General features: G+C 43.6%; 1 protein-coding gene across 3 annotated transcripts in view; it reads left to right on the top strand.

Moving 5' to 3' along the window:
• The window catches only part of EZR (ezrin), an 82,641-nt gene that overhangs the window by 12,115 nt on the left and 46,709 nt on the right, over nt 1-23,817 (top strand). The window lies entirely within an intron of this gene.

Here is a 23,817-nt window from a genome sequence, read left to right as displayed (position 1 = left end):
CCAGTGCTTAGTACAGTGCTCTGCACATAGTAAGATCTCAATAAATACTATTGAATGAATGAATATTATTATTATCTCTTTCAATTCTGTGAACCCTCTCCAGTTTCCCCACATCTCTGTTCATAAAGTGAAGCCCAAAGAGTCTCTTCAGGGTTGGAGTCAGCTTATTGCTGTGGGATGATTGCTTCCACGCTCTTGCGATAGTCCAAATATTGTCTGCTCTTAGAAGGGTCATGATTTTTGAGTCCTATGCAGCTTATGGCTTACCCTAGTGATAGATCACCCAAGCTTTCTTTCTGTGCAGGACCTGTGACAAGTAGTTTTGTTTTGTGTTTTTACCCTCAGTCTTACAACATATACAGGTATTTTTTTTGTCCTTAAACGTGCTATGAGTCGTCTATTCGATGAACCATTTCTTTTAATTTGATACAGTCATTTGAATAATGTCCTGTATTCTGAAGTGTTAGCAACTCTGCTGGTGCCCCCATCCCCAGGCAGTGACCATGATTTTTATTTCAAAATTCAGGCACTGACGGAGTAACAGTAATTTTATTTCAGCTTAGAACTGAGAACTCCAGGTACAGTGGTAGCCAGCAACTGGATATGACTGTTCCAGTTATTCTTTCTCTTCCCCCGCCCTACCGAAACAATAGTATGATCATAGTATCAACTTGATGACAACATCTTTTGGGATGAATCGAAGACTTTACTGCCGGAGACCTTCTGCCTTCCTAGTAAGACTGGCTCTGCCATAGGATGGTATGATGCCACCAAACGAAGAGTTTGGTTTCTCTCTGGTAATCCGTGTATTCTAGTTTTTGCGAGTCAGTGGGTTAGTTTTAGAGTCTTCATGAGTATCATAGTCCCCTAGAGAGTCTCTGGAATATTCAGGATCAGATATTGCAAGCTCAAATCAAGCAAGATCAGAGCTCAGCAAGACTGAGCTCCTCATCTTCCCTCCCAAACCCGGTCCTCTCCCAGACTTCTCTATCACCGTGGATGGCACGACCATCCTTCCCGTCTCTCAGGCCCGCGATCTCGGTGTCATCCTTGACTCGTCTCTCTCGTTCACCCCACGCATCCTATCCGTTACCGAGACCTGCCAGTTTCACCTCTACAATATCGCCAAGATCCGCCCTTTCCTCGCCACACAGATGGCTACCTTACTGCTACGGACTCTCGTTATATCCCGGCTAGACTACTGTGTCGGCCTTCTCTCTGACCTCCCTTCCTCCTCTCTCGCCCCGCTCCGGTCTATTCTTCACTCCGCTGCCCGGCTCATCTTCCTGCAGAAACGATCTGGGCACGTCACTCCCCTTCTTAAAAAACTCCAGTGGTTGCCTATCAACCTCCGCTCCAAACAAAAACTCCTCACTCTAGGCTTCAAGGCTCTCCATCACCTTGCCCCTTCCTACCTCTCCTCCCTTCTCTCTTTCTACCACCCACCCCGCATGCTCCGCTCCTCTGCCGCCCACCTCCTCGCCGTCCCTCGGTCTCGCCTATCCCGCCGTCGACCCCCGGGCCACGTCCTCCCGCGGTCCCGGAACGCCCTCCCTCCTCACCTCCGCCAAACTGATTCTCTTCCCCTCTTCAAAACCCTACTTAAAACTCACCTCCTCCGAGAGGCCTTCCCAGACTGAGCTCCTCTTCTCCCTCTACTCCCTCTGCCACCCCCCCTTACCTCTCCGCAGCTAAACCCTCTTTTTCCCCTTTTCCCTCTGCTCCTCCACCTCTCCCTTCCCATCCCCACAGCACTGTACTCGTCCGCTCAACTGTATATATTTCCATTACCCTATTTATTTTGTTAATGAATTGTACATCGCCTCGATTCTATTTAGTTGCCATTGTTTTTACGAGATGTTCTTCCCCTCGACTCTATTTACTGCCATTGTTCTTGTCTGTCCATCTCCCCCGATTAGACCGTAAGCCCGTCAAACGGCAGGGACCGTCTCTATCTGTTGCCGACTTGTTCATCCCAAGCACTTAGTACAGTGCTCTGCACATAGTAAGCGCTCAATAAATACTATTGAATGAATATTGCAGGAAAAAGCACAATAAGTTTTGAAATATTCCGCATTTAAATTTTAGTTTGAACCAAGAGAAACTGGGTTTTAATTGCAACACGTGACAGGACACTTCCCTTCCTAAAAAACAGATGATCAGTACTTAATCTGCAGAGAAGAAGCCAAAATGCTCCAAAGATTCCTTTACCCATCCATCTTACAGCCAGGCAAAAAATCACATGTGTAAGGTCTCAGCAGTGGAGATGACAAGAATTTTAATAAACCTTATCTCCCCATGTCCATTATTTTTACTAGGTTTTTATGGGAGTGTGTGATTGTGAGGGAGCTGGCTAGGGAGGTGACTTCAGGCTTTGTTTTTATTCTCTTCGTCTAGTAATGGAGAGCAGCAGGAGAGTGTGTGGGAGTAGTGAGAGCCGGGAGGCGACTCGTAGTTGGAGGTGAGGCCGGTGAGAATTTTGTGGGCCAGTGGCTTGTGAACCACTAGCCAGGCTGCTGCCATGGAGCTGATGACATTCGTTACCAAAGGATAGGAATCCAGAAACCCAGGCTCTGAACTCAGTCCACTCTAGACTGTAACCTCGTTATGGGCAGGGAATGTGTCTGTTTATTATATTTTATTCTCCCAAGTGCTTAGTACAGTGCTCTGCACACAGTAAGAGTTCAATAAATACGATTGACTGACTGACTGATGGACGGTAGTCCTCGCCTTGCCGTATTGCTTTAAAACGGGTCGGCAACCATTGGAAACTAGCGTGGCTCAGTGGAAAGAGCGAGGTTGGGGGGGTGGGGGGAAGAGACTCATTTCTAGTCCTGGCTCCACCACTTGCCCTCTGTGTGACCTTGGGCAAGTCACTTAACGTGACTGTGCCTCAGTTTCCTCATCTATAAAATGGGGAACAAAATAGCTACTTGCCCTTTCTTAGACTCTGAGCCTCATGTGGGACAGGGGCTGTATCAGTTATATTTATTGAATGCTTCCTGGGTGCAGAACACTGTACTAAGTATTTGGGAGAGTACAAATAATGTAACAGACACAACCCCTTCCAAATCGAGCTTGCAGTCTAGTATAGCTTACAATCTAGAGGCTGTGTCCGATCTGATTATCTTGTACCTACTTTGTGTAGTGGATGGTACAAATTAAGCTTTTAATAGTTATCATTATGATTATATGGCCCAAGCCTTGTCCAGCTTGGCTCTCAAGCATGGGGCACCCTCTCTATGGAGGCAAAGGCCCCCATGGCGCAAAGGCCCCCATGGTTTTTTTAAAAATGGTATTTGTTAAGCGCTTACTATGTGCCAGGCACTGCACCAAGCACTGAGGCACATATACAGTTATCAGGTTCAGTGTAGTCCCTGTCCCACGTGAGGTCAGAATCTTAACCCCCCATTCCCTAGTCGTGGCGCAGAGAAGTTGGTAACATAGGTAACACAGCCAACAAGTGGCGAAGGTGAGATTAGAACTCAGGTTCTCTGACTCCCAGGCCTGAGCGCTATTCTTCAGGCCATGCTGCTTCTTTCGGGGCAGGAAGTAGCCGACTCACTTCACCCTTAGAGCAGGAAAAGGGTCGAGGGAGAGCCGCCCTCTTTCAGCAGGATGTGGTCCCACTTGGCCCCGGAGCCACTGAGGTTCCCATCACCATCAGCAGTCAGTATGGCCCACCTCCCCCTCCCTCACTGGGGCTCACCCATGAATAAGTTCATTCATGCAATTATATTTATTGAGCACTTACTGTGTGCAGAGCACTGTACCAAGCGCTTGGGAGAGTACAGTATAACGATCCCCTTCCCTGTCCACAACGAGCTTACAGATTAGATGGGGAGACAGGCATTAATATAAATAAATTACAGATATGTACGTAAGTGCAGTGGGGCTGGGAGGGGGAATGACTGACAGGATCAAGTCAGGGTGAAGCAGAAGGAAGAGGGAAAGAGGGCTCAATCTGGGACGGCCTCTTGGAGGAGATGGGCCCTCAATAAGGCTTTGAAGGCGGGGGAAGCGACAGTAGCCGGGTAGGAGGGTGCTGACCAGCACACGGCGGCCTCCGCTGCACTGATTGTGGCCCTCGGGGGCTGCGTGTTAGTCGGTGAGGTGCCCGAGCGGTCAGCCGGATGCCCCGCGGACTCCTCGGGAACCCCATAGACCCTGGAGAGCGTCATTCCACCCCCACATCCTACAGACCTGTGGGGGAGAGAAAGGGAGAGATGGCAGGCCTGGTGCTTGGCTTCTCTACTTAGATGCATAGACTGGGAACCCTATGCTGTAATAATAATTATTATTATATAATAATTATGGTACTTATGTGCTTACTTTGTGCCAAACACTGTTCTAAGGACTGGGGTAGATAATGATGAGAATAATGGTATTTGCTAAGTGCTTATTATCTGCCAGGCAGCCGCATGGTGTAGTGGATACAGAGCATGGGCTGGAGAATCAGAAAGTCATGGGTTCTGATCCCAGCTCTGTCACCAGTCTGCTTTGTGTCCTTGGGCAAATCACCTCACTTCTCTGTGCCTCAGTTATCTCATCTGTAAAATGGGGATAGAGATTGTGAGCCCCACATGGCACAGGGACTGTGCCCAACCTAATTTGCTTATATTCACCCCAGCGCTTAGTACAATGCCTGGCATGTATTAAATACCATAATAATTAGTATTATTACTAAGTGCTGGGAAAGATACAAGCAAATAGGATTGGACACAGTCCCTGTCCTACATGGGGCTCACAGTCTCAATCACCATTTTACAGAGGAGGTAACTGAGGCCCAGATAAGTGAAGTGACTTACCTGAGGTTACACAGCAGTTAAGTGACAGAGCCAGGATCAGAACCCATCAGAACACCCAGACCCATGGTCTATCCACTTTGCCAGTTAGGTTGGACACATGCGGGACAGGGACTGCGTCCAGCCTATTTACCTCATCTCTACTCCATCTCCAGTGCTTAGAACAGTACTTGTCACATAATAAGCGCGTAACAAATCCCTGGTGTACACTTGCCTCCTGCCCCAGTGACAAGAACCAGGAATCAGTTCATATCAGTCCTCTCCCTCTCTTCCCCCGCTTTCCCCTCCTCTTCTTTTGTTTAAATTGGAGGATTGGCTCCTTACATACTCAACTACTCAGAGGTTTGCATTTTGTTTGACTCTTCTGCCCCAAAAGGTTGCCTACCCTGGCCTTAAAAAAAAATATTCAGCCTTCAAGCAAAAATGAAGATGAATTAGCCTGATTGTATTGTGCAGATGTTATAGTTCAGGGTTAATAAAGAAAGAGAGTGGAGAGGCACCAGAATTCACAAAGCTCATCTGGGGAACAAATTGAATTTGTAAAAATCCCACAGTAAATGGAGACCCAAATATAGAGCTCCAAAGCAGTACCAGGAACCTCTGTCATCCTTGTGTTAATTAGTTATTTTCACAGCCCATAAAATTTTGTTGTCTAAATCTTTGACCTTAGAGTCAATTCATTCAATATCTGCAATGTTTGCAAGTCCTCATATCAAATGCTGACAGTAAGAGTTTCTCTTGAGGATGAATTTATTGGAACCAGGCACAATTTTTGCATACAGCTGTCATGACCAAACAGTCTGACAATGTATGGAGGAGTTACCCTTCAATTACCAGCAGGCTTTCTTTATATTCTTCCTTTTTGAACAAAGAGCCTCTTGTACAGTGTGCAGCGTGTTCATCTTAAGACCATAACTGGTGTCTATTGGGTAAACTCTTTGTCATGGGGGTGTGGAGGTAGGGGGGAGAGACTGGAGATTAGTTGATGCAAGCCTACATTAATAATTATTGGTTTCTGTGAAGGCTTTTTTTTACATCTTGTTTTAGGTCTAGTTTAGATCTTACTCGTTTTAGATCTAGTTAAAAGTATTGTTGAATAGGTTTCAGGTATATGGTTGAGGAAAATAGTTTTGTTTCACTGTCATTTAGAAAATACAGTAATATAGTTGGGCGGTGGCCTTTATGTCTTGAGCCCCAGAGAAGCCCTGTGGCTTTGTGAGTAGAGCATAGGCCTGGGAATTGGAAGGATCTGCGTTCTAAATCCCAGCTCTACCACTTGTCTGCTGTGTGACCTTGGGTCAGTCACTTCACTTCTGGGCCTCAGTTACCTCATCTGTAAAGTAAGGATTAAGATTGTGAGCCCCATGTGGAACAGGGACTTTGTCCAACCCTATTATCTTGTATCACCCCAGCATTTAGTACAGTGCCTGGCACATAGTAAGCTCTTAAATACCACAGTAGTTATTGTTACTATTATAAAATTTATGTAGGATCTGCAGGAGTCGTACACTTGCTCCCTGTTCCCATGTATTTAAATTCCTGAGTCCACAAAAGTGATGGTTGTGGCCTGTTGGCAAGATCACGGGACTAGATGTCAGCAGACCAGGGTTCTAGTTTATTCATTCAGCTGTATTTATTGAGCGCTTACTGCATTCAGAACACTATACTAAGCACTGGGGAGAGTACACTATAACAATAAAAGGACACAATCCCTACCCACAATGGGCTTCGGGTCTAGAGGGGGAGTCAGACATTAATATAAGTAAATAAATTACAGATATACATTGATATAAGTAAATTACAGATCTAGCCCCAGCTCTGCCACTTACCTGCCCTGAGATCTGGGCAAGTCACTTCTCTGTGCCTTGGTTTCCTCCTTTGTAAAATGGGGAAAGGTACCCGCTCTCCCTACTATCACTGGGACAGAATTTGGGTTTGATCTGGTTCTCTTGTCTTTAGCCCACTAAGGCTAAATGTTTCCATACTTAGTTTCTAAAGGCTTTCCTTGCAGGTCTGGTTATCATATTTGTAAGGGTGTTGTGGGTGGAGAACACATTGTACTCCCCCAATTGCTCAGTATAGTGCTCTGAAATTTGCTCAATAATAATAATGATGGTATTTGTTAAACACTTAGTATGTGTCAAGCACTGTTCTAAGCGCTGGAGTAGATACAATCTATTCAGGTTGGACACAGTCCTGATCCCCATTTTAGAGGTGAGGTAACTGAGGCCCAGAAAAATGAAGTGACTTGCCCAAGGTCACCCAGCAGACAAGTGGAGGAGCTGGACTTAGAACCCAGATCCTTGTGAGTGCCAGGCCTGTACTCTATCCGCTAGGCCCTGCTGCTTCCCTACAAATGCCATTGAAGATCATGAGTACCCAGGCCTTTGTTATCATTTCCAGCTGACCATTTAGCTGCTCATCAGCTCCTCAGTTGGCAGCACAACCAAATTTATGAATTTTGCTACTCCCGGAAGCTATTTCCCAGCTACAGTAGGTTTATCTGTGGGCTAAAATAGGGTTTAAAACAAATTTATCTATCCTCAGCCCTGCCTCCCCATTTCACACCCACAGACTTCTAGAGTTGTAGCAATCAATCAGTGATATTCATTTAGTGCTTATTATGTGCAAAGCTGTGTACTAAACACTTAGGAGAGTCCAATATAACCAAATTAACAGACATGTTAACTACCTGTAAAGTTTTGTTTCCTGGGACCTTGGGTAGTTTGTTTTGCCCCTACCCAGCCGTCCTTCAATCCCCCTTCAAAACCAAAACACTGACTCTCACAGCAGTTAAAGAAACAAACTGCTAGGTTTAGAAGAGTCTTCATTTTTTTGCCTATACTCATAGTAAGAATTGAAATTCTTATTGGGTACCCAGCAGGAGATATATGAAAAGTTAATTATCTTGCCCCTGCTCCTTAAGAGGTGACTAGTAATTAAAGCATTTGAGGAAATCAAATGTGGTTTCTTTTGGTTGAATGTTAGTTTGACAGTGAGAGAGTGATTTTGGCATAAAGAAAAACAAATCGGTTTTGAGTACAGAAAAGCAAGGTTGTGATATCGCATGGATTATTTAATCACACCCACTTAGTTTCTCTTATCAAATCGATCAGTGGTGTTTATTGAATACTACTATGTGCAGAAGACTGTACTAGGTGCTTGGGGGGATATAATACAGCAGACTTTGTACTAGTTTTGAAGTTATTACCAGGGGTATTTGAGTGCTTAGAGTGTGCAGAGCCCTGTAATGTTCACTTGGGGGAGTACCATGTAGTAGAGTTGGTAGATACATTCCCGGCCCACCACGAGCTTCCAGTCTAGAGAGGAATAGAAATGTAGGGGGAATGTGTGTTTCAATTTCATTTTTGGTATGTGAAGTGTTTCTTCAGAAATATTTTGTCATTTATGGAGAAGCAGTCTGGCCTGATGGAAAGAGCATAAGCCTGGGAGTGAGAGTGGAGTTCTAATCCCAGCTCCACTATGTACCTGCTGTGTGACTTCGGATTAGTCACTTAACTTCTCTGTACCTCTGTCTTTTCATTTATAAAGTAGGAATTAAACATCGGTTACTCTTCCTAATTAGACTTTGAGCCCTATGTGGGCCAGGGTTGGTGTCCAACCTGATTATCTTGTATCTACCCCAGTGCATGGCACATAATAAGCACTTAACAAATACTGCAATTATTATCATTTGCATCATCAATTTTGTACAATGCCAGACTTAGATTTCTCTGAATTTTCCACATGAAATGTAGAAGGATCTGGGTTCTAAATCCTGGCTCTGCCATTTGTCTGCTGTGTGACCTTGGGTCAGTCCCTACACTTCTCTGGGCCTCAGTTACCTCATCTGTAGAGTGAGGATTAAGATTATTGAGCAATGTTCAGAGCACTACCTGTTCCCTTCCTGCAAAACTGGGTCTCTCAATCCTGATTATTTCTTGCAGTTCCTTCTCTTCTGACCTTTCCATATAATGCTGTCATTCGTATTCATTTTTTTTCCACCTTTATGGAGCTGCTCTCTTCAGCGTTCTAGAGTATATTGGTCCCTACATGCCTTTTCTGCTGCTTCTGTCAGCTCATCTTGAGTTTAGAAAAATAGGAGAGTGCAACAGAATTCCTTCCTAGAAAATAACAAAATTCTAGTTCCTCAAATGACAGATTCCAGAATTTAAAGTGACCTTTTATTAGATAGCAAAGCGAAGGATATGAATTTAGTAAATATCATACTCTAAGCGGCATTATAGCACAAGAGATTTAGGAACCTGAATGTGTAGTTCTGATTTGCTCGCTTTCTAAGTCAATAGTAATAATAATAATAATAATGTTGGTATTTGTTAAGTGCTTACTATGTGCAGAGCACTGTTCTAAGCACTGGGGTAGATACAGGGTAATCAGGTTGTCCCATGTGAGGGTCACAGTCTTCATCCCCATTTTACAGATGAGGGAACTGAGGCACAGAGAAGTTAAGTGACTTGCCCACAGTCACATAGCTGACAAGTGGCAGAACTGGGATTCGAACCCCTGACCTCTGACTCCCAAGCCCAGGCTCTTCCCACTGAGCCACGTTGCTTCAATAAAAAATCACAACATAAGCACTGTCATTACTGAATCGAACAAGGTTCTCTGTCTGTGACCGTAACAGCGGTTGCTAGAGAAAGTGTTGGATTTGCCCTTTGACAGTAATCCTAATGGTGGGATCTCACAACCTTGATTTTTCCATCTGGATTGTGGATTCCCCTCCAACGATTACCAGCCTGAATGAGGAGTTTATAAATTGGGTGTCAGAGGTTCATATCAACTTTCAGTTCCCGAAGACAAGTTCTAGACTGATAGTTTTCACTATGTGTTTAGTTAAACATTGGTCTTTTTGTACAGTTCGATGTCTTTATTTTCCACACGTTTTCCTAGCAAAAACCGACACCTTGAGCTGTGAGATGGAAAATAGTTGTTGAATCTGGGCAAGAGTCCTCGAAGTGGGAACTTCCTATTTTGTTCCAAGAAAGGGGAGCTGGGAAACTGAAGCTGTGGGACCAAACAGGGATATTCTGTCTGGTCACTTATTTCAGGATCTGTCTCCCCTCAGAAAATTGTGGGCAGGGATCACGTCCTCCAGGTGCTTAATATAGTGCTGTGCGCACAGTAAGCAATCAGTAAATTCCACTGATTGATAGACCTGTGTATAGAGGTAAGAGGAAACAACCTCCTCCCCGAGTTTAGGGATAGGATAGGGGACCCTGGATTGCCTAGTTCACACACTTTCCAGCCCGTTGATTACTTTGAATCTACCCCAGTGCTTAGAACAGTGCTTGGCACACAGTAAGCACTAAACAGATATTGCAATTATTATTATTATTACTCCTTTCCTCTAATGTTGACCTTTTCACTGTTTCTCAATATTAATACCATAAAATAGTAATAAAAATCTGTAATGACAATAATGAATGCTTGTTGCCCAATTTGAAACAAATCATCTAGAGTGAAATGAACAATTTTAAATAAAATGGTAATGAAGTGCTTCCTATGTGCCAGGCACTGTACTAAGCGCTGGGGTAGATACACATTAATCAGGTTGGACACAGTCTGTGTCTCACATGAGGCTCATCAGCTTAATCCTCTTTTTTTACATGAGGTAACAGAGGGAAAGAGAAGTGAAATGACTCACCCAAGGTCATACAGGAGGCAAATGGTGGAGCTGGAGTTAGAACCCATGTCCTTCTAACTCCCAGCCATGTGATCTTTCCTCTAAACCACACTGCTACTCCTGAAATTTTCTCCTTGTGCACCCAGAATGAAAGATGACGATGCAACCATTCAGCTGCCACATAGGCACTTAGAATACCTTTTTACAGAAAGCGAACTTGGTTGTTTCCTGTTGTCCTGGAGGAAGATGACCTCGTAGCCTATTTTTTTTTTCTAACTGAATTCCCATTGGGTGAGTCAGTGCAATAAAACACTCCTTACAGATCTGCTTGAGATTTCTAATTCATAAGCTCATTGTGGGCAAGGAATGTGTCCATTTACTGTTATAATGTACTCTCCCAAGCGCTTAGTAGAGTGCTTTGCACACAGTAAGCACTCAGTGTGATTAAATTGAATTAGTTGTCTGTCCCAACCCCCACCCTCAGTTTGTTTAAGGCCCCACCAGAAGTCTGGATTTCAGAGAGTGTGGTCACGCAGTACTCATCATGAGCGAGCTTGTCTCAAAAGCTATATAGCCTGCGTCCCAAACTTTGCAAGGCATAAGGCAGTGCAGAAGTCAAAAGATGCTTCTGGCCAGTCTAGTGAAGGCAAACCTGTAGCCTTTCTTGCAAAAGAAGAGGCTTAGTTGGTTTGCAAACAATGAAGGAAACCAAGTACAGATGGTTCCTATCCCAAGCTTACGTCTTAGAAGGTTTTGTAGATTTTTGTGTGTGAATCTGTTTGGGGTTTTTTCAAATAAAAGATCCACTTTGAAATCAGGAAGGATGGGGACAGAATGAATATAGTATTGTTCCCCATATCCCAAAACACCAGGGCATGGAGCTGCCCATTGAAGCGTGAAGTGGGGAGGTTGAGAGCCAACAAAAGGAAAACATTTTTGCTCACAGTGGGTTGCAAGCACATGGAATTTGTTACCACAGGAAATTATGTGGGCAGAAAATATCAGTAGATTCAAGAGGGGTTTGAATAAATTCATGGGAGAGCCGTCTAGAATGTGTTTCAAGAGGGAAAGTTAAGTCTTTTGAGGGGGAAAAACGAGGGGTGCTCGTACATCATCCCTCCATAAGATGGTGTCGAGGACAATCTTGACACTCTTCCTTCAAACATCCCCTTGCCACTTTTTGGTTGAACCCCCAGCTCCCAGTGGATTGTTGGTTCACCCCCAAAATGGCACTGTTAATGTATTTTGTTCTCATGGTAATAACACTGGGAGTGTATGAGAGAGTAAAGGGCTGAAAAAAACATTAAAAGGCAAGGAATCATAGTGGAAAAAATGCTTGTTGGGACTTTTTTAAACTAGGATCAGAAGCAGAGGGACGAGATCTCCCTACTGCCTCACCCATCAATCCATCTATTGTATTTTTTGAGCGCTTATGTGTAAGGCACTATACTAAGTGCTTGGGGAGAGTACTATACAAGAAAATTAGCAATTGTATTGAGTGCTTACCTTGTGCAGGGCATTGTACTAAGCACTTGGGAGAGTACAATATAATGTAGTGGATAGAGCACGATCCTGGGAGTCAGAAGGTCATGGGTTCTAATTCCAGTTCCACCACATGTCTGCTGTGTGACAGGCAGGTCACTTCACTTCTCTGGGCCTCAGTTACCTCATCTATAAAATGAAGGTTGAGACTGGTGATCCCCACGTGATGATGTAAATGTAAGAGGTCTGAGACCTCATATCAGAAAATGGTCCCAGTTTCCACCAGAATTCAATTCTCAAACAATGGCTATTTCTTCTGGACCCTGTCACCTACGATTTAACTCGGCGTACTGGTGGTGGTAGGTTTCATTTGGAAGGGAGGTGTAACGTTAGCTCTCGTATTTTGTCAGGGACAGGGCAAAGGAGCTTTTCACCAAATCTGTTCTTTTTATCTTTTTAAAAATAACATGTTGCACCATCTATTCTCAATATGCCAGCATTCAGTTTTAGACAAGGCTCCCCTATAAATCCTCTGTGATTCAGTTAATCTCCTCTTCTGCCAAATTCTATTAGTTAAACCTTGTTTTGAAAAGTGGATGGCATCATTTAACCACTTGTATTTATTGAGTGCTTACTGTGAACTGAGCACTGACCTTAGCACTTGTACTAAGCGACACTGTGTTTATTGAGGTTTAACAGCAAGCAGGGAAGCAGCACTTATGTCTTTGGGATTTGGAATTCTAGGTCATGAAAGCATTTGTTTTTTGTCCATGATTTCAGTGGCATTTGGTTTTCACTACTTGTTTTTAATTAACACTGGTAATTAGGATCTGGGCATATACTAACCAGTAAACCCATTTCATGTCCCTCTAAGGCGGGAAGGTGCTCTTGTTTGGGGTAAATGGAGAGTGTGGTTTGATTCAAGGCTTTTAGAGACATGATAGATGCCCCAAAGTCCTTGTGTGGTGTTTAGGAACTCCTCATATACACGCTTCTATTTGGAGCAGATCCATACAGCTTGAACCCTAGTGATCTCTCGCTGATAGCTTAGACCTGGGCTCTTGGAGAAGCAGTGTTGCCTAGTGGATAGTCCCGGGCCTGGGAGTCAGAAGTCCCTGAGTTCTAATCCCAGCTCCACCACTTGTCTATATGACCTCGGGCAAGTCACTTCACTTTTCTATGCCTCAGTTACCTCATCTGTAAAATGGGGATGAAGACTGTGAGCCCTCTGTGGGACGTGGACAGTGTCCAACCTCACTGGCTTGTATCTACCCCAGTGCTCAGTACAGTGCTTGGCACATAGAGCATAACAAATATCATAAAAAAATTACACCCTATTCTGTAAGTCTACAGTGGGAAGTTTGGAGGAAAGAATGCTGAATTGGGAGGAGACCAGGGTTCTGGTTTGAGCTGGGGACTAGGTGACCCTGGACAGGACACTTAAAATCCAAGCACTTTCTTTTCCTCATATGAAAAAAAGGGAACTGGAGTATATGCCCCCCTCCCATTTTTTTCTGGGTATGGACCAAAATGACAGATGTACACAAGAGTTCTGGGACCTACGAGAGGATAAGATCATTGCCATACTAGAAAGAGAGGCCTTCAAACAAGCAGTAGTATCTAAATGTTGTGACTTTGTGTTTCTCTCCCTGCCACCAGAAGCGTTTCCAATGTGTCATCATTTTTTAGAGAAGTGTTAAAAGTTGCTGAAGAGTGTCAGTGTTGAAAGCACTCTCCGACATCTCTTATGACTATGAAAGGTCAGGCAGTGTAGTCTAGTTGGTCGCTAGATAATCCTACTCCAACTGGCCTTCTGGGTAAATCACAGGGTGAGAACTTGGGGGAAATTGTGTAATCGCTGCCTAAAATTTAGCCAGATTTACTCAGAAAGCACCTCCTTCCTTTCCACAGCTTTCCTAATTCTTGGGGACTCGAGGGCTATTTGGCATTGGAATGTGTCCTCCAACTGGGTTCATTGTACAGAGCTCTGGTTGCTAGGATTAAATCTGATAACTTTAACCCCAAAGATTTAAAAGGATAGAGGCTGTGTAAAGCACAGGTTCAATTCCACGTTTGCCTCTCCTGTGGTCTTTAATTATAATTTAACCGTAAATTTCTATAGAAAATGAGCTCCCATGACTTGAGAATTTTAAAACCAAACCCAAAATTGTTATAGATGAAATAATCTATCCCCAGAAGAATTGAACTAAATGGGAGGAGAAGTTAAATATTACTTTCTGATATTTAAAAAAACACTCTCCGTGGCTGCCTTTCATATTCAAAGATGATGAGAAACACTACTAACAAAAGTGCAGCTGTACCCCATTTATAAAATTCACTGCTGAAGAAGGAATTTTATCAACACAAACATTTGGTTAAAAAAAAAATACTGAACTTTCAGCCCAGGGTATAAAATGATGGATTAGTTGGAGCCAGAAAAGCCTCTTTCCTATGAAGAAGAAGAAGAAGGGTTAGAAAATGGATTTTTCTGCATCTGCTGAAAGTAAGAGGTCAGAAGAGATTAGCCAGTGACAGTCTAGAGGATTCAGATTTAGGTGGTAGTAGAAAGGTGTTTGCAAAGGAGGCTAACGTCATCATCGTCAGTGATATTTCTCGAGTGCTCATTATATGCAGAGCACTGTACTAAGTGCTTGGGAGAGTACAGTACAACAGATTTGGCACATTCCCCAGACAGAACGATCAATCAAAAGCATTCATTAGTGCCTACTGTAAGTGCTTGTAAAGGGGTCTGTGTTCAAAAATGTAGACGATTGATTACTGGGTACAGAGCACCATACTGAGCACTTGGGAAAATTCAGTAAAAATAGTTACGTGATGCTTGCACTCAAAAAATTGACAATCTTTTTTGGGCAGGGGGGAGGCAGAGGAGGCCACAGCTGATCCTCCCTCCCATGGAATAGGGGAATCAGAATAAACCTTGGGTGGTTTTATTCCCTTTCCCCTTGTCCCCCCAAGTCCCCATGACCTGGACAGTAGAGACATGCTTTCCCCTTAGGGTCACCAGAAAGAACAAAGCTGCAACCCTCCAGCCCCCACCTACCAATCATTGATATTTATTGAGCACTTACTGCGTGCAGTTCATTGTACTATGTGCTTTGGAAGCACAGGATGGAAGCAGGGTAGCTTTTGTGGAAAGAGCACCGGCCTGGGAGTCAGAAGGACCTGGGTTCTAATTCTGGCTCTGCCACACATCTGCTGTGTGACCTTGGGCAAATCACTTCATTTCTCTGGGCCACAGTTAGCTCATCTGTAAAATGGGGATAAGAGTGTGAGCCCCATGTGGCACAAGGACTGTGTCCATCCTGATTAATTTGAATCTACTCCAGCGCTTAGAATAGTGCCTGGCACATAGGAGCACTTACCAATGCCATCATTATTGTTATTTTTACAACAGAATTAGCAGGCACGTTCCCTGTCCATGATGAGCTTGCCTAGAAAAGAACGGGATGTACAGGCCGCAGACACGGCACCGAAATACCACCACGCAGTTGATCTCCAAGGAGCCAGCCCATGGGGCTAAACTGTCAGCTTATAATGGGCAAAGAACGTGCCTGCCAACTCTCCCAAGTGCTTAGTACAGTACTCTGCACACAGGAAGCACTCAATAAATAGCAGTATTGGATTGATTAGGGCTGAGTCCCTCCTTAGCTGCATGCCCCACCCTCACCATCCTCCAATGAAACAGGGAAGGCAGGAGTGGCTCTCTCAACTTTTAGAATTTCGAGAGCAGCGTCTCTCACTTCACTTCTTAGAGAAGCAGCATGGTTCAGTGGTAAGAGCACGGGATGGGGAGCCAAAGGTCATGGGTTCAAATCCCAGCTCCGCCGCTTGTCAGCTGTGTGACTTTGGGCAAGTCATTTCACTTCTCTGTGCCTCAGTTACCTCATCTCTAAAGTGGGGATGAAGATTGTGAGCACCACGTGAGACAACCTGATCACCTTATATCCTCCCCAGCGCTTAGAGCAGTGCTTTGCACATCGTAAGCACTTAACAAATGCCATCATTATTATTATTCTCTGGGCCTCATTTCCCTCATCTGTAAAATGGGGATTGAGACTGTGAGCCCCACATGGGTTAAGGACTGCGTCCAATCCATTTGGCTTTTATCTACCACAGAGCTTAGTACAGTGCCTGGCACAAAGCAAGTGCTTAAGAAATACCATTATTATTATTATTATTATTATCTCTCCCCTTCCCTGTGTCTTCCTTCCCATCCCCTCCCAGTTATTCTTTTCCACCACCCCTTTCCTACATACCCTCCCCATAAAACATCCTCCCAGCACCTCCCCCAGTTCTTTGTGTCCCCATTCACCATTCTCTTCCCCCACATCCTCCTCTTTTTGTTATGGTTCTTGTTAAGCATTTACCGTGTGTCAGACACTGTTGCAAGCACTGGGGTCGATACAGTGAATTAGGTTGAACACAGTCCCAATCCCCCATGGGGCTCACAGTCTAAGTAGGAAGGAATACAGAGAAGTTAAGTGACTTACCCAAGGTCACCCAGCAAGCAGTTGGCAGAGTGGGGATTAGAATCCAGGTCTCCTGACTCCCTGGCCCGTGTCTTTTCCACTAGGCCACACTTCTCTTCCTGAATCTATGTTCTGCTGAGGTCTGTGAAGCCCCACCCCATCAAGAGCAAATCCCCTCCCTCATTTACCTGTTCCCGACTGGCTCAGTGGTCATCTCCACCCCTACTGAGTTCTGGCTGTTGACATCCTCTCCACCTCCACTGTCAATCAATCAGTCCCATTTATTGGGTACTCTCACACTTCGCATTTCATGGGGAAAAGGCTTGTGAAAAGTTTGTGTTTAGTGGCGTGGAAGGGCCAGTGTGGAAGTACCGTGGCTCAGTGGAAAGAACCTGGGCTTGGGAGTCAGAGGTCATGAGTTGGAATCCCAGCTCCGCCACTCGTCAGTGAAGTCACTTCACTTCTCTGGGCCTCAGTTACCTCATCTGTATAATGGGGATTAAGACTGTGAGCCTCACGTGGGACAACCTGCTTACCCTGTATCTACCCCAGCGCTTAGAACAGTGCTGTGCACATAGTAAACACTTAACAAATGCCAACATTATTATTAAGAGGGAGAGATTGGAAAATAATCAGAGAAAACTTTCTGAAGGAAAAGTGATTTCAGAAGGGCTTTGGAGATGCAGAAAGCTGTGGTCTGTCAGATAGGAAAGCCAGGAGGGTTTCTGAGCAGGGGAGGAGGCGAGAGCAGAATGCTTAGTACAGTGTTTGTCACATAGTAAGCGCATAACAAATGCAATGATAATAATAAGAGGAAAACTCGTCCTCTGGACTGTGAGCTTGTGTGGACAGGAATGTGTCTACCAACTCTGTTATATTGTCCTCTTCCAAGTGCTTAGAACAGTGCTCTCCACACAGTAAGTGCTCATAAACACAACTGACTGATCGATTGAAAGCTGCAAACAAGGCACAGGGGGATAGGTTCGCTATCTGTGTGTTAAGCCTTTGTTAGGCTGGGAAGGTAAAACACTACTCTAACAATCCTCACCAATTTTCTAGTTTGAATTTTCAGTATTCTTTAAATGTTTCATTCTGGTTGACCTGGTTCTTAACCTTGTTAAGTAGTCGTGATTTGTTCTGATTATCTGTGGCGTAAAGCATGGGCCTGAAGAAAGAGAGTGGATCTGGGAGTCAGGAGGCCGGGGTTCTAAGCCCAGCTCTGCCTCTAGCCTGTCTGCGATATCAGACAGATCAATGAATCTCAGTCCCTGTTTCCTCATCTGCCCCTCTTATCCGCACATCGTGGGAAGGGAAAGTGAGATCATTGATGCAAAAGTGCTTTGGAAAAAATACATGCTAGAAAATGCAGAGTGATATTTTATGTAGAACGCCTCATCCTATCAGATGAAGAAAACTTTCAGGCACTATGTTTGATGGGATTTAGTAGGAAAAGGAATATGAGAGGGAGCATGGCCTAATGGATAGAGTATGGCCCTGGAAGTCAAAAGGACCTGGGTTCTGATTCTCTCTCTGCACCTTGACTGCTGTTTGGCTTTGGGCAAGTTAATTCTCTTCTTTTGTGTCTCAGTCACCTCATCTGTAAAATGGGGATAAAGACTGTTTGCCATCCACCAGTGGTAAACACTGTATATTTTGATCATATGATCAAACAATCAGTGGTATTTATTGAGCACTAATTGTGTGCAGAACACTCTCCTAAGCTCTTGGGAGACTACAGTACAACATAGTTGATAGAAACGATCCCTGACCTCAAAGAGCCGTTTTTTAAATGGTATTTATTGAGCACTTATTATGTTCCAGGCACTGTACTAAGTGCTGGGGCAGATACAAGCTAATCAGGTTGGACATAGTCCCTGTCTAACATAGGGCTCACAGCGTTACCCGCCGCTTTACAGATGAGGAAGTTGAGGCATAGAGAAGCAAAATAACTTCCCCAAGTTTCCACAGCAGAGCTGGGATTAGAATCCATGTCCTCTAACAGGCCCGTGCTTTTATGCTAGACCTCTCTGATTTTCAATCTAGCGGGGAAGGCAGAAATTAAACTAAATTGCAGAGCAGGGAGAGAATAAGGATATGGAAATAAATACTACTTGTCAGCTATGTGGCTGTGGGCAAGTCACGTAACTTCTCTGGGCCTCAGTTACCTCATCTGTAAAATGGGGATTAAGACTGTGAGCCCCAAGTGGGACAACCTGATTCCCCTATGTCTACCCCAGCGCTTAGAACAGTGCTCTGCACATAGTAAGTGCTTAACAAATACCAACATTATTATTATTATTATTATTACTAGGGTGGTGGGGTGTCAAAATATTAAGAGGATACATATAGACCCAAGTACATAGGTGATATAGAAGGGAGGGTTAACAGGGTGGGAAAATGATTGTCCTGGGTTTTATAACTTGAATTTCAAAGCAGTTACCAGTTATTTTGGATTCTCTCTTTTTAAAATAATAATTGTGCTATTTTAGTGCTTTCTGTGTTTCTAGCACTGTAGTAACAGCTGGGGTTGTTACAAGGTAATCATTTCGGGCTCGGGCACAGTCTCTTTCCTGCCCAGGGCTCACAGTCTAAGTAGGAAGGAGAACGGGGATTAGATCCCCATTATAAAGATGAAGTAACTGAGGCACAAAGAAGCTAAGTGTTTTACCTAAGGTCTCCCAGCAGGCAAGTGGCAGAGCTGGGATTAGAATACAGGTCATCTGACTCCTTGCTCTTTTCAGTAATTTCTGTCATTTTGAATAGTTTGTATAGTTCCCCAAATTGCCTCGAAGCGGAGTTGTATTTGTGGGGTATAGTACTATTTGGACAAGTCTTTTGTTAAAATCTGAGCAGCCTAGTGCAGTGTTTACAGACATCTTGTTTGATGTAACAGCAAGGATTTTTAGATTGCATTTACAATTGAATCTTCATTACAGGCATTCTTCCAAGAGACAAAATCATTTTATAAGAGTAATTATTTAAATCAGCAGGGTATTCATTCTTTTTCATCTTTGGAATAGGGTGTACATTCCCTTTAATTCTTTTCATTTTCTGTCAGAGCTAAAGAAACGCTATAGACAGTAATACATATCCTCATTTTATTCTCAAATAGGGTCTTCGATATGCCTAAAAGAAGCATAACATAAATCTAGAGTTGAAGTTGGTTTAAAAAAACCCCAGGAAAACAAAACTAGACATTGTTACTTAAATCCAGGAAGTTTGGGGTAGAATTTATGTTGTTGGAGCTGAACACATTAAGCTCTCAATAAATACCATCAATTGACTGGAAACTTTGAAAATCCTCATACCTTCCAGGAAAGCTTTCTTTCTCCAAAATTTATTCTCAATCCAGGGAGGGGACCTCAGCCAGTTGAGATATCTAGAATTGTGTTAATGGTTCCTGGAACCAAAGCTCTTCTCCTTTGTTTTACATATTGTATTTTAGACTCAAACACCAAGTTAAGCTGAGTGAAAGAACAGGGAAAAGATCTTGTCAGTCACAGGCTGGACAATGTGGGAAGTTCTCATCAGAGGTATAAAATAACCAGCCTGAACCTCAAAATAGTCCAAACCCCTGGACACTTGGAATTTAGTTTCATTCCCTGAAACCCAAGGCAGCCTTCGTTGACAGCCTTCTTGGCCTAGTGGCAAGAACGAGAACCTGGGTTTTAATACCAGCTCTGCCACTTGCCTGTTGTGTGAACTTGGGCAAGTCATTTCACTTTTGGGCCTCAGTTTCCTCTCTGTAAAATGGGGATTAAATCCTACTCCCTCCTATTTAGACTGCAAGTCCCAAATGGGACAGGGACTCTCTCTGACCTGTTTATTTGTATCTAACCCAGAGTCTAGTACAGTGCTTGGCACGTATTAAGTGCTTAACAGATACCATTATCATTACATTTGCATACCCCAAGGTTAGCAGGATTTGCATTAGCGGTGCCAACTTGGCATCTGAAGAACCAGCTAGTTTAGGGGTAGAATTCACTTGAAAGTACCCCAGAATCCATGGGATGGAATAAGGTGGTGTCAAGCATTAACTATCCCAACTTTTTTCTGCTTAAGCAGTTAATATTATCCACTGCTGATGTGCTTAGGTTCAACAAAAAGTCCAGGAATAGTTCTGTCTTCTTTGGAATTTACATAAAATGGATTTATATAGGGAATATTGTCATGGATGTGGTAGAGGAAAAGACCAAGAAGATCCACCTGACATACCTCTAGACTGTAGACTTGTGGTTAGAGAATGTGTCTGTAAATCATTATACTCTCCCAAGCACTTTGTACAGCGATGTGCACACAGTAAGCACTTAATAAATAGAATAAACTGACTGACTGAAATACCACAATGAATACCAGGGAAGCAGCGTGGCCTAATAGAAAGAGCACAGGCCTGGGAGTCAGAGGGCCTGGATTCTAATCCCGTCTCCTCCATCTGTCTGCAGTGTGACCTTAGGCAAGTCACTTAACTTCTCTATGCCTCAGTTGCCTCATCAGCAAAAGAAATGGGGATTCAATACTACCTGTTCTCCCCCGTACTTCAACTGTGAGCCCCATGTGAGATTTGGTGATCTTGTATCTATCCCAGCACGTAGTACAGGACTTGGCATATAGCAAGTGCTTAACAAATACCACAATTATGATCATTATTATTCCTGTTGTTATTAATACTTTTAGGTTCAAGCAAGAGACATTGCACCAGAAAGATTTAAAATAAGGCCCTTATGTCTCTCTGTACTCCTGACCTGGGCCACTCCGCCTCTTTCGATTATGGGATTAGTCTGACAGATTGAAGGGTTTATTCTCTTGGGAGAAGCAGCATGGCCTAGAGGATAGAGCATGGGCCTGGAAGTCAGAAGGACCTGGGTTCTGATCCCAACTCCACTACTTGACTGCTGTGTGACCTTGGGGAAGTCACTTCTCTGGGCCTCAGTTCCCTTATCTGTAAAATGGGGATTAAGACTGTGCATCCTATCGGGGACAGGGACTGTGTCCAAACCAATTATCTTGAGTCTACCCCAGCACTAGTACAGTGCTTGGCATATAGTAAGCACTTAACAAATACAGCAAGTATTATTATTATTATCCTCTGGACTGTGAGGTCATTATGGTCAGGGAATGTCTGCTAAACCTCTTGTACTCTCCTAAGCACTTAGAACAGTGCTCTGCACATAGTAAACACTCAATAAATACTACTGATTGATTGATTGATCTGTTCACACTCAAGAACTTTGGCCGTTGTTCCCTGAAAAGAAGTTCTTCTGAAACCTAAACACAAAGACAGTTGAAAGTTGATTCAGTCCTGAAAGTCCTCTGCCCAGAAAACCTGGATTGATTTTTAACCCGCAGGCAAATCGGCAAAAACTAAAGTAGACAAATGGTCTCACCATGTCCTAGGTCAGCATTGTTGCTTTGTAAACTTGTCAAAATGTCCATGCAAATGGAGAGAAAATCATGATTTAAAAAGTACTGGACAAACTGAAGTCTACAATACTGAAAATTTGGTGCCTCTTTTATTTTATTCATGGTGCTAGGTCATTAACTAGGAATACAGTGGGCCTAAGTCATCATGCTGTTTGTAAGCTTCACCAAGTTGCGTGTTGCTTGAGGGCTGGAATCGTACTTACTAATCAGTCAATCAGTGGTATTTTTTGAGGACTTACTATTTGCAGAGCACTGTACTGAACACTTGGAAAAGAACAGTGCAACAGAATTAGCAGACATATTCCCTGCCCATAACAAATTTACAGTCTAGAGGGGATTGCTAATGTAGTGTGCTCTCCCCAGCTCTTGATGTATTGTGCTGCACACGGTAAGGGCTCAGTAAATGCCATGGATGGATTGCCTGTAATTTCATATTCTCTTGATTTGGCTTTGAAAAATATTGAGTATGACAAACTTCAAGAAATCCCAAAGGTTCTGACAGTTGATAGAAAAATTATACAAGCATCTTTGGCCGTGATGGTTTCACTGAAGTGGCCAAGCCACATGTGGGGATCTGGGCACTTGGTATAACTCACAAGATCAACTGACTTTCAATTGTGACTTTTTCCCTGTCTCACCAGAGTTTGTATTAGGGGGTAAGTTACCTTTTAGTCACCAAGACCCCTGGTGATTAATCAGTGGTATTTATGAGTGCTTACTTTGTGCATAGCACTGTACTAAGCATGTGGGAGAATGCAACAGAGTTGGAAGACACATTCCCTGCCTAGAATAATAATGTTGGTATTGGTTAAGCGCTTACTATGTGCCAAGCACTCTTCTAAGCACTGGGATAGATACAAAGTAACAGATTGTCCCACTTGGGGGGCTCAGTCTTCATCCCCATTTTACAGATGAGGTAACTGAGGCACAGAGAAGTGAAGTGACTTGCCTGAGCTCACACAGCTGACAAGTGGCTGAGCTTACAATCTAGAGGGGGGAGACAGACATTAATATGAATGAATAAATGATAGATATGTACATGCAACTCCGTGATACAGGGGTTATATCCTTCCAAAATCCCACGTTAAGTGAAACTTGACTTGTAGTACTCACTCTGTCCAGTGCCATACACGTATGCACAAATGGCATCATTCAACAGAGCAACATGGGGTATCCTACCAGGCTTGTCTTGTCAAACAGATGCTCCCTAATTCCCCAATAGCAGTCTTGCCAAAACGCAGAGCGAAAAAGTACATCATGGCAGAACTGACAGTTCTCTCTAAACTTAGCAGCAGCACAGGTAAAATATTTGTGACACGGAAGGGACATTAAAATCTTGTGTTTTTTGTTGTTCTGGCTAAACATGTGGCGATGCAGTTACAGGATGCTCACTTTTCAGTTAGGTTCTTTGCAAGTGTCATGTGACAGACAATATAGCTTCTCTTCCTCATACCACAGGTGATGAAAAAGAATTCAGAGGGAGAGAGAGAGTGTGCTATTTTTGTGCTTTTTAGAGATCACTTTTGCCTTGATCTTCTAAAAACAATCAGCGAGAAGTGAGGATTAGCTATAAATATGCTTTGCCCATTCAAAGACCTACTCCTTCCCTCCAATAGACTTCAAGATTCTGTTTTGAACTGTGGAATTAAGGGGAGGAAAAGGAATTTTTTGAGGGGGGGCAGGAGGGATCTCAAAGTATCTGGCTTAAATTTCTTTTTAGTAAACTGCCTACAGATACCAAATATTTAAGAAAATGTCAAATATTTAAGTAGGGGTGTGTGTCAGTTTTATAGATTTAAAATCTACAAGGAGTTTAGAGGATGTTCCAGCCCTCTGCTTTCCAAAAGGACCTAGATCCCAAGCTAGTGTGTTATGGAGCTGCTTTTGGGACCCCCAAGTCATTTCAAATGATTAGTGAATCAGGGAATTTTAATCCAACAGTGTCCAACAACTGTCAGAAGGAACAGTTTGTGTA

The sequence above is a fragment of the Ornithorhynchus anatinus genome, chromosome 2 (assembly GCF_004115215.2).
Source record: "Ornithorhynchus anatinus isolate Pmale09 chromosome 2, mOrnAna1.pri.v4, whole genome shotgun sequence".
Classification (NCBI taxonomy): domain Eukaryota; kingdom Metazoa; phylum Chordata; class Mammalia; order Monotremata; family Ornithorhynchidae; genus Ornithorhynchus; species Ornithorhynchus anatinus.
This window is presented reverse-complemented; position numbering and strand designations above follow the sequence as displayed.